This window comes from Micropterus dolomieu, linkage group LG01, assembly GCF_021292245.1.
Source record: "Micropterus dolomieu isolate WLL.071019.BEF.003 ecotype Adirondacks linkage group LG01, ASM2129224v1, whole genome shotgun sequence".
Classification (NCBI taxonomy): Eukaryota; Metazoa; Chordata; class Actinopteri; order Centrarchiformes; family Centrarchidae; genus Micropterus; species Micropterus dolomieu.
The window spans coordinates 23,361,322-23,373,024 of record NC_060150.1 but is presented as its reverse complement, the minus strand read 5'-3'; the positions used below and the strand labels follow the sequence as shown (position 1 = coordinate 23,373,024).

The window sequence follows — 11,703 nt, the reverse complement described above, 5'->3', positions numbered from 1 at the left end:
ATATTACTTTGTATTTCCATATATTGAGGTTTTAATTTTCATGTGTTATTTTGCAACAAGATACTGGTTGGTGTTTTCTTTTCTTTATATGGGTATGTACAGATGGGGATTCAGATACTCAAACAAGGACAATATGAATGGACTCTGGACAAGGACGGTGTGGAAATGTCTGGATTGCATCGACACTACACTGGAAGTCGACACTGCTGAGGAGCTGCAGTGGAATACCTTCCTATGTCTGCTTTGATATAGATATGAATACATATTTGAATGAATAATACTTAATTAGCTATCATTCTTTTTGTGGTAATTGTGTAAAGACTTACACTTTCGGTTATGGGGTTAATATATGGGGACCTCAGATTTTTTCTTTTTTTCTTGATGCTTAGGGATACAGGGTCTAGGCAGGGAAAGGTCCGTTGGGGGGTCCGATGGGTTGACTAGCCTGAATTCGGACATTGTTTTGATTGTCATTGTATTGGCTAAACCATATCTCTGCATAGACTGATAAAGATGTCTTTTATTGATTAAACTGGAGTACCATGCGTGGGGCTGTGAGAAAATTTTCCTGTCTAGATTGTCTTGAAGGGCATTTTGGAATGAAGGCTGCCGGACAGGTTTTTCGTTCTCACACTCCACAAAGTTGATATATTGTTAAAAATAATATTGCAAGAAGCATGTGTTGGAGATATTGTTATCTTTTTGTTTTTCGAGACTCAATTAAGTGTCGCAGGGGGGAAATATGTAGTATCCAATATTTATGTATTTGACTCATAACAGTTCAAAATAGCACTGTAGCAGCAGGACAGAGGGTCAGTGACCTTCTACGGGGAGAGCAGTGATTGGTGGTTATGTAGGGACTGAACCCTTCTATAGAATTTGACCTCTAACCCCTTGTTTTGTTACTTCAAAATAGTACTGTACACTTCTATGGGTTTGACCTTTTATTTTGCAGACTCAAACCCCTCTATGGTACCTAACAGATACCTAAACATATCCTATATAAGCTATGTTTGATGAACAGAGAGACAGAGTGGCCATCTGGCTGGGTCACTCTCCAAGCTGCTGCAGAGCTTGTAATTGATGCTGAACTCTTTGATTTAATAAAGTTTTACGATCAAGAACAGTGTCAAGCGGGTTTCCTCTCAACACATCATCGCAGCATTATTGTTCGGACACCACAATCTTTTCATGTGACAACACTGAAGAAATTACACTTTGCTACAATGTAGTGTGTGGACAGCTTGTATGACAGTGTAAATTTGCTGTCCCCTCAAAATAACACATCTCAATGCTATTAATGTCTAAACCGCTGGCAACAAAAGTGAGCACACCCCTAAGTGAAAATGTCCTAATTGGGCCCAAAATGTCAATATTTTGTGTGGCCACCATTTTCCAGCACTGCCTTAACTCTCTTGGGCATGGAGTTCACCAGAGCTTCACAGGTTGCCACTGGAGTCCTCTTCCACTCCTCCATGATGACATCACCGAGCTGGTGGATGTTAGAGCCCTTGCGCTCCTCCACTTTCCGTTTGAGGATGCCCCACAGATGCTCAATAGGGTTTAGGTATGGAGACATGCTTGGCCAGTCCATCACATTTACCCTGAGCTTCTTTAGCAAGGCAGTGGTCATCTTGGAGGTGTGTTTGAGGTCGTTAATCATGTTGGAATACTCCTCTGCTTCAGTATGTCACAGTACATGTGAACAATGAACTGCTCCCCAGTGCCGGCAGCACTCCTGCAGGCACTGCCACCACCATGCTTAACTGTAGGAAAGACACACGTCTTTGTACTCCTTACCTGGTTGCCACCACACATGCGTGACACCATCTGAACCAAATAAGTTTATCTTGGTCTCATCCGACCACAGCACATGGTTCCAGTAATCCATGTCCTGCTTTTCTTCTGCAAACTGTTTGCAGGCTTTCTTGTGCAGCATCTTTAGAAGAGGCTTCCTTCTGGGACGATAGCCATGCAGACCAATTTGATGCAGTGTGCGGCGTATGGTCTCAGAAGTGACAGGCTGACCTCCCACCCCTTCAACCTCTGCAGCAATGCTGGCAGCACTCATACGTCTATTTCCCAAAGACAACCTCTGGATAAGACGCTGAGCACGTGCACTCAACTTCTGTGGTCAACCATGGCGAGGTCTGTTCTGAGTGGAACCTGTCCTGTTGAACCGCTGCATGGTCTTGCCCCCGTGCTGCAGCTCAGATTCAGGGTCTTGGCAGTCTTCTTACAGCCTAGGCCATCTTTATGTAGAGCAACAATTCTTTTTTTCAGATCCTCAGAGAGTTCTTTGCCGTTAAGTGCCATGTTGAACTTCCACTGATCAGTATGAGGGAGTGTGAGAGCGATAACACGAAATTTACCTGCTCCCTATTCACACCTGAGACCTTGTAACACTAATGAGTCACATGACACTGGGGAGGGAAAATGGCTAATTGGGTCCAATTTGTACATTTTCACTTAGGGGTGTACTCACTTTTGTTTCCAGCGGTTTAGACATTAATTAATGGCTGTGTGATGTGTTATTTTGAGGGGACAGCAAATTCACACTGTTATACAAGATGTACACTCACTACTTTACATTGTAGCAAAGTGTCATTTCTTCAGTGTTCTCACATGAAAAGATATAATCAAATATTTACAAAAATGTCTCGTTTCTCCATGTTCGGTTGATGTGCCTGCTATACCACTGAGACACACAGACCTGGGGCCTGTACTACAAAGCAGGACTTGAACTTAGCGAGGAAACTTCAGGTTTAACCCTGGGTTTTTAGTCCTAAGATAGTGGTCCACTTCTTACCAGGGTACATCATCTACTGACCAATCAAGTTTCTTGGCATTACCATTCGTAGAAGATCCCACAAACTGTTTTATATGTTACTTTAATGCAGTGGGTGATGCGGAGATACTTTTGTATACAGATATCATCAACAGGGACTGTCTCCTTAGATTTTATATGGCCTCTATGTTTTATAACATAACACAGTCTGAAAGAACTCCCTGACACACTGCCTTTCCCTGTCAAAAGCTAGGGACAGTAAGATAGGGAGAAAAGAATAAAAACACTCAAAAGTGAATCTTGTCCGAAATTTGTTGAACAGTTTAAATTGTATTTTCAACTCCAATTCAGAGCAGTAGTCAGGGTCAAGGCTCACTTCTTAAACAGTAAGAGTAAAAAAGTTTTTCTTTAAAGTGACTGATCTTTATTTCTATCGCAACCACATTTCAAGGAACTAACTTTTTTAATCTCACTTTCACTTTCATTAAGTGCATAAATTGAGTTTTAATTTTTTTTAACGACGCAGGCATCAGGTTTGGCAATCAAACCAAGGCTTTCTGCCAGTGATGGGAGAACGTACTTGGACAAGAAAGTAAAAAGGATGAGGTCATTTATTGAAACCTGTTTAACTGACTACAGCTGTGTTTTCTGAGTAATAGATATCTTTGGGAAAGCAGATCACTCTAATTGAAGGTTTCTGTTTCAGCTGTTTTAGACACTGTTGAATTACTTCCTCCTCTGCTTGTATACCAGCAGAAGGATCAGAAGTGGAAATAGATCACTGACACTATTCCTCAACCAAAGGTGGAAATGGAGAAACAACACCACTCCCCGAACAAAAGTGGAAATGGATAAGTGACACCATTCCACAAATAAAGCTGTCAGAGGACTGTAACAACATCCACGGCCAATCTAGGTCAAATCTTGTGGATTTATTATTGTCCTGCACTCCTGCTGAGCATTTTCATTTCACACTATAGAAACAGTCTTTTAGATTGAGAGGGAATTGTTTTCAGAGCCAGTAAAATTACAGTAATAAAACCAGGACACTGAATCCTTCCAGTACAAGCAGGAAGCTAATTAAACAAGTTTCATTTTAACTAAAATCCTCATAACTAAATGACAAAAGAGGTCATTTGATTTGACTCACTTCTACTATGACTCTTATGATTGTTCTCTGATCTACCTGTCAGCAGGACATTGTGAGCCATATGACCATTAAAATAAAGAATTAATAAAGCATGTTATAATCTGCAAGCACATTTCTGTCTCCCAGAAATTATATTAATATACTATTGACATACCACAGCATATATATTTTGGGAGAAACAACATTTTTCATTAATATGTTGTATGGTACACACACAAAACTCTTGGTTATGGTAAAACAAGTTCACCAAAACAAGTTGTTGAATGCTTTCTATTCCTCATAATAGAAAAATGTTATTTTAATTTAAATGTGATTAGCATCCTAAACCTAACCACCTTTTGTGCCTGGAAGCTCACCACCCACCCACCCCAACCACTTCTGTGAGGTACAAGAATGTTGAACTGCCTTAACTGAAAAAAAAAAACAAAAAAAACAACCCACTCTCAGTAAACAGAATCCTCTAAAGTTAAAGCCTGTTCATCAGGGGAGAAATGGTTTATTTTATTTTCTTCACAGTTTTTTCCCCTTTTCCTCCATGTGCAGATTACTTTGCACAACAGGAGTTTGGGGGGAGGGCACAGGTTAAGTTATATAGATACAAGTGATAGTAATAGATACTGATAGACATAATTACGAGGACAGGAAATATGGAGCTTGTACAAAAAAGAAAATAAATAAATATAAGAAATGCGGAAAAAATAAAAAAGAGGCATAAGATTCATTATTTTCTTCATTTTAGTTATAATAAAATGAAGAATAGACCAGCTAGAGCAGGTGTTTTTTTTTTTAAGTTAGAGGGGTAGCAGAGACGAAAATGAATAAATAGGACAAAATTGCAAAGAATAGTAGAAATAAAAATAAGTAAGTAAATATCAGAAAAGAATGACAGAAATTAAGCTAAGCGTAAGTTTAGCCATGCCTCGGCATGTTTTTGTACAGTACTAACCACGCACATACAAGTTTATCATCATCCAGTCTAGGTCATTGTAGACCTCGTCAAGCTAGCACGGTCATTTGATCTCACTGGGTCATTCCTGACCTCATCACTAACATCACAGATCACAAACAATAGTTGCAACAGTCGTTATAACTTCTCTATGATGAGCCATCTACAGTATGTATATTTATCAACGTTTTTGAATCCACGCAGAATTTGCGAGACAACCTCTAATTTTACATGCCTGTATTTTAGGTGGGCAGAAGCTTTTCCATACACTACAGTGGAAGCTAAATCTGTTACCGAAGTATTACAGAAGAAAATACATCTGAAAGCAATGACGAATACCTGAGAGTCTAACTTCATTATATTCTGTTAATAGTTTTAGATTTTGAATTGTCACATGCCACCTGTTTCCCTTTACATAAATAAAGACATTTCCACTATAAATTGGTGCAGGAAATTAAGTGTTTAATGCTAAAAAATGTTCATATAATTCAGCATTGAAGATGCTCCTAATATTTAGCATGCTAAATATCTGGCTGACGTTGGGGATGCGTTAGCGAGCTGCTTTGATGCATCATTGAGTAGTTCACACATGATTGGTGAGCGCCAATCAATCACTGATTTGCCCCCGATCACAGGCCGGCAATCGGTGAGCTCGGTGACTGGCAGGCTTAAATTTGTGTAGTGTGAACTAGGCTTCAGCCAGCGGCTAACTCTGACATGGAGAACACATGGAGCACCTGGATCCTCGCATCTGTACCACGATACAGAAACGACTGCCATGGAACCACAATTGCTCTGGCCAATATGAATAGGCTTGGTCGGCTCATCAGAGTGGCCAGTAAAATTATTGTGGTAAACCAAGCACAGCTCTCTCACCTATACAATTGGCATGTCTGGAGGGGGAGTTTGAGCTTCTACCATCAGGTTGAATATTTCAAGTTCCTTCTCATAGAACAAAAGCATTCAGACTCTTTTGTTTGCACTGCAATGATTGGCACTGTGCACACATAAAGTAATCTTGCACTGTACTGTTATCATTATTGTCTTTGGGATAATAAAATGTTACTTGACATCACTTTAAACATCCTGTCCTAAACCTTGCAATACAATATGGTCCCTTGAGTGCCATGGATACCACTGTATTCACAATTTATTTCCTAATTTGCATGACAGTGTAGATCGTTATCATAATTTTGTGGATCATTTGTGGAATGTTTATTATTATTAATGTATACTTTAATTTAATAATTTAGCAATTTTGTTGTTGGAGATGGCAGAGGTCAGTACAGGAAGCTACTGCTTTATTGCAGGTCAGTGAATTACAGTCAAGTGTACTTTTGCACTCTGAGTAGGTCATTGTGGTTAAGAGTCAGCTTGTAAAATGTAAATGTAATATCAGCTGAGGGCATGTTGAAGTGCTGTTGCTGTGATTATGTGACTGTACAGGAACAGTGGAGTACAATCAGTGATTTTCCTGCAGCGTAGGAAGAGCAGAAAGAGAAAGCCATTTATGACCAAAAAAATCCACCTGTAGTTTACAATGTGTTCATGGATGTCAGGGATGTCTTGATGAAAAGTCCATTAGGTCACAGTATGACCAAGCTGTAGCCTATACGTCAGCTGTTTGTGATCAAATAAAATCGGTCATGTAAACAACAGTAGAAATGAACTTCACTGTTTGTTTATGCTTACAGCAAGACATGCCACCATTCCCACTGTATTGTCTTTATACAGTCCTGTCTGTATGTTTCTTTTTACTATGCCTGCCTCAGGAATTGCCCCTCAGGAGTGAAACTGAATGCTTTCATATATTGGCTGCTGTGAAAAAGAAACAGAAATAACATGAAGAACTGGAGTTCTTGGTAAACCCAGAGCCTAAAACCTTACTCTGCCATTACATGGATAGGTGGGGAATGAAATATTCATTGAGCTCTGTAATTTTACTTAAAGCATTTTAACCATTAGTAAATTACATGAAATGGTCAGTAATAGAAATGTACACCATGGTCAATCACATTTTTTGTTTCGTTTTTTTCAAACTTCAGTAATCCAGTGATAGTCTCAAAGCAATCAATACAGTGGTTGTAAATAAACACATACAGTTCAGTCAAATTCTCACTAATTAAGCAAGGTAAAATTTCTTTTCCCAATTTTAACCCTAACCCACATCATGAAATATCACAAACCATCCATCCATTAAGTTTATTAGATATAATATGTAGTGAACAACAGTGTGGATTTGTGCATTTTATATTAAATAAATTTGGACTACTCAAATATTATTCCCCTCTCCCTGAGAGAAGGAGGGGGGTTGAGATCAACTTTCAACAGACGGCTGAAGAGACCCCAACAGAAGGGGGTTGGAAAGGTCGTAAATAAGTTTTACATACCATGATCGGAAATGCCGTTAATGTAGAAATGTCACTCATTATTTATCATGACCAATAATTTGACAAGTGTTTTCCTGTTACCAAATGCTTAAACTTAGAACGGTACACCTGTTTGACCAGTGAGGTTTGATTGTGGAAAATATTTCATTATAATACGCGCAAATAGAATTTCTTTTTCTTTATAGACATATTAAAGGTTTAGAACGACAGTCCCTCGGGAAACTGGAAACGGCCACCCTGCGGGAAATAGGACTGCCCTCTGGGGAACCACGCCCCACACAACAAAACAGCGACACACGCTAAGTTCGCTCTCTTCTCTTCCCCTTGGCTCTGCTCTCTGGACGCTTCTGCACGCGCCCGGCGTGCCCTTTCCCGGCAACGCCCTGAGAATCGACCAGCGCAACAAAGTCTTTGTTTCGCTTGAAGCTACACACGCGAAGTGCCGCGACTTCAGTTTCCCTCAGTTCCAGCAACTTTACTTGTTTTATTTTCTTTCTTTTGTTTTGTTAAAGTTATCAGTCCATTAAGTTACACCAGTCTAATTCAGGAACGACCAAGTTCCCTTTTAAGCTTTTTCGTTGAGCCAACTTCACCAAGGTCAGACCCAGCCACGTGGTCTCACCAGCGGCAACGAAGGACACCTTCAATCAGACACGGAGAACCTTGGAGAATCCCCTAGCAAAAAGCCACGATCGGGCAGCTAGCGTGGGACCCGTGCAACAGGCCAAAGCAGGCCGCCAACAAGCAGTAAGACCAAACAAAGCATTCTGTCAGGGATGTCCCATAGTGTTAATATTATCTTTTTAACTCCTAAACTCATAGCTTACTTTCATTAGTTCTCCTCTGCCGTATGAGACAAATGCTTCGCACAATCGAACCTCCATTCTCATTGTTTAGCCATTGTTTATTTCTCTGATGTATTCAACCACCTCTCTATATTACCTTAGTTCATAAATTCACTGTAATCAAGGAATTGTATATTGCCTACTTCTAAGTCCCTGCCAAGAGAATTTACCCTTTAGATATGAGACTGACTGATTTAAGATAATTGAACGATTATTAACTAACTGATCACTGGTGAATAATTGCATAATTATTAAAAGCTACCTAGAGTTCCGGAGACTCTAGGTTAATAACAACTCCAGTGGTGCCCCGCGAAACGAGAGATTTTTATGATTCATATTTTCTGAATATTAAAATTCATAATTGGGTATTAATTCTCATAAATTTTTTAAAATTCATACGTAGTTCAGACATGCTACAAATATCACTGCTGGTTTTTAAATTACGTACTTATTCCACATATTCATCAGTTGTGTCTAAACAGAAAGTGAGAGACAAGCTGACACAAAGAAAGGCAGGAGAGAAACCCCCTTCCTGGAGATCATCATATAAGGTGATGGTCCTTTATTGCTGAAGTGACACCCCGCTAATACAGGAACACATAAAAAAGCTTTACGTTATAAATCCAGGAGGATATTATAAAGATCAGCTTGAGCAGGACCGCTTGTTGGTCCAGGGCTGAGAAATCTGCTTCTGGTGTGGACAGCCCACTGCTCACGCGAGAACTGCCATAAACCTGCCGTAAAAGAAAATGCTGCCCATTTTCAATACCAAAGATGTTTTTCTCTAATACTTGGAGTGCTTTTGGGTCAAAATGTTTGCATGTTCTCTTTTTATTCTAACATTACACACAAACACTGAAACACAGCAGCTGATAACTTAATTGCATCTGAATGACTGAAATCCAAATGATTTAATATGTGAGATGAGAGAAAAAATTTTTTTTTCTGATGAACCAATGTTTTGTTTTTCAAGGATGAATGTGAAAGCAGACCTAGATTTAATGTGTATTTCTGTTTTAGGAATCAAGTAGCAATTCTTCAATAACCCCCTTATCTGAGTTTTGAGAGATTTTTCCAAAGTTACTGCTAACTGTACCCATGCAGTTTTGATATAAATCATAAGTCTGATATATGTAACCATAATTACTTTATAGGTTACGAAGTGTTGTTAACACCATTGTTCACAGACTTCAGTTTTGTTCTCCAGTACTGGTGCAAGTGTGTGGGCTCATGTACAGGTCATGCTCGGTGTCACTAGCAGACCCCAGAAGTAGAATGATCATAGAATGATAGCTCTTTGCTTCTGTCTCTCTGCCTCCAGGGTGACGACAGCTGGCTGATAGGGAGACACTGTAGCTCAGGCTCAAGGCTGGCAGACAATGGTATTTTCAGTTATCTGTTGACAGACTCACTGTCTCCACTTAGAATGCAATACATGCAACCTCTACATTTCAACATGACTACTGCATTTGAGGCTGACATCCAGCAGACTGATCAGATTTAGGCCAGTTAATAATGACCTTGTAAGGAAAAACCATAGACACTAAGGGAAGACAGAGAAATAAATAATAGTGGACCAAGAAGGTTTTCTTCATATTTTGGTGTTGGCTTTGCATGGTGTCAGACTCTGTAAACTGATGCCCAGATCTCCTCAGCCAAGCTTTAAACAGTGCTGTGTAAGTCATCATGTCTCCGAGACCTTCTTCAACACACCTGACACCTGGCTCACGTTTTTTCCATATCACAGAGCAGTATAATTTATTACGCCTTTCCTTTAAAATGTCTAAACCCTTGTTACCCATACTCTTGTTTTCTTTCTCTTAGTTACATTTAAATACCAGTAGGAACCACTAAGTATTTTATTAGTAACTAATTCATACAACAAAATGACATCATGAGCTGTATTAAAAAGTGTTACCAAAATGTTCCCATTTGAATTAAATGATCAGATATTTATGATCTCTTGATCTCTTCTTGTCAACCTGTCCAGGGTGTACCCCGCCTTGCGCCCGATGTCAGCTGGGATTGGCTCCAGCCCCCCCGCGACCCTGTACGCAGGATAAACGATTGACGATGGATGGATGGATGGATGGATGGATGGATGATCTTCTTGTTCTAACAGCATGTTTCTTGTAACTTATCATCTTATAACAAGATACATTGGTTTTGTGAAATAATGAGAAAGTTTTGTGATGTAACAAAATATGTGTCATAACTGGAAAGGTTCTTGTAAAACAGAATAATTTGGTAAGTACTTATGATAGAAAAATATGTCATAATAACATTAAAAGGACCTTGTAAAAATGAGAAATGTTTCTTGTTATAATGAGAAACTGAGGTTTTTTTTGACAGTAATGTCATGGTGAATGGATATTGCATTAGAATTCAAAATCAAAACATTGTTCAAAGCAAAGCTTTTCTGTCCTGGGGGGCCAACATATTATTATCCAACCATGCCTGTAGTGGTTTTTATATTTATTAAAAATCTGATCAGAAAGAAATGCCAAAAATGTATCAATTCTGGTCTAACAAATGGTTTGTTCGGTTGACTTTCAGGCTGACAGTAGAGACACTCTCATACATTGAGATTCCTGACATACTGTATCACCACATCTGGAGGCGCTTCTCATCACTCCACTTTATTAGACTCTGGGGAGTCAACTTGGACAGCAGAGGCCCTTGTTAGAGATCATATTTTTAATCTCCTCACATGAAATGATTGTCCCCCTCATTCAACATTATGGATGACATCCCATTAAAGAGTGTGCCAGGTTTATGTGTCACCAATGAAGCAATATGAAAGGAGCCAGGCAAGGAACAAATGATCCACTCCATCACCGCCAGATAAAAGTAAATGGATCATGTCTCTAATAGTTGGTCTACTTTAAGACAGATTGCTTATTAAATGATTTGTATGTGAGAGAAGGGAGGAAAAGAGACAGACATTTAGTCATCATTTTTTTATGGCGATATAAAAAAATCTGTGTGTGGCACCTGTAAAAAGAATTATATATATTTTTTTGTAAAACATGCCCAGTTATTTTAATGTAACAGTTTGCTTAATAGTATACTGGAATACTTAGTTAATTGTTCAGTTATGTATTTTTGTGCTTGCCAGTAGCAAGCCACATAGAAGATGTTGCAGTTGTTAGATGGATCCCTGGTCTGTTCTAAGTGTGTGTGCCCAGCTTGTATTTTTTGCATGTCCTGCCGGTGAAGGAATAAAGATGAACGTGTTTCTACACCACTAATGCCGCTGCTGTCTGATTGGTGTAACGTGCAGCAGAACTGGTTTGTGTTACAGTCTTGCCTTTAGCCCTCACTGGGCTAACTTGTGGTGATAACTTTGTGGTTATACTGTCTGTACAGTTAAAACACAGTGACATGTTTGGCAGTAGAAAGATTTACTTGAAAGTTTGCTGTCCTTTTGGCATTTCAGCCACGTTTTTTGTTCATCTGTTTCAGCAAAAGAACGCCTCAAACGTTTAAACGGGAATCATATTAATTAATACTTGCATAAGGTGAACAGGAGGACAAATTATATTTAAATTGTTTTCAATGTGTCAGTCGAGCAAATATTAGTG

At 39.2% G+C, this 11,703-nt stretch overlaps 1 long non-coding RNA gene across 1 annotated transcript; it reads left to right on the top strand.

Moving 5' to 3' along the window:
• Positions 1-9,440: 9,440 nt before the first annotated feature.
• On the top strand, positions 9,441-11,325 carry LOC123976391. Its single transcript, XR_006826345.1, has 3 exons — positions 9,441-9,501; positions 10,110-10,251; positions 10,676-11,325. It is a non-coding gene; the product is annotated as an uncharacterized LOC123976391 (long non-coding RNA).
• The last annotated feature ends 378 nt before the right edge of the window (positions 11,326-11,703 follow it).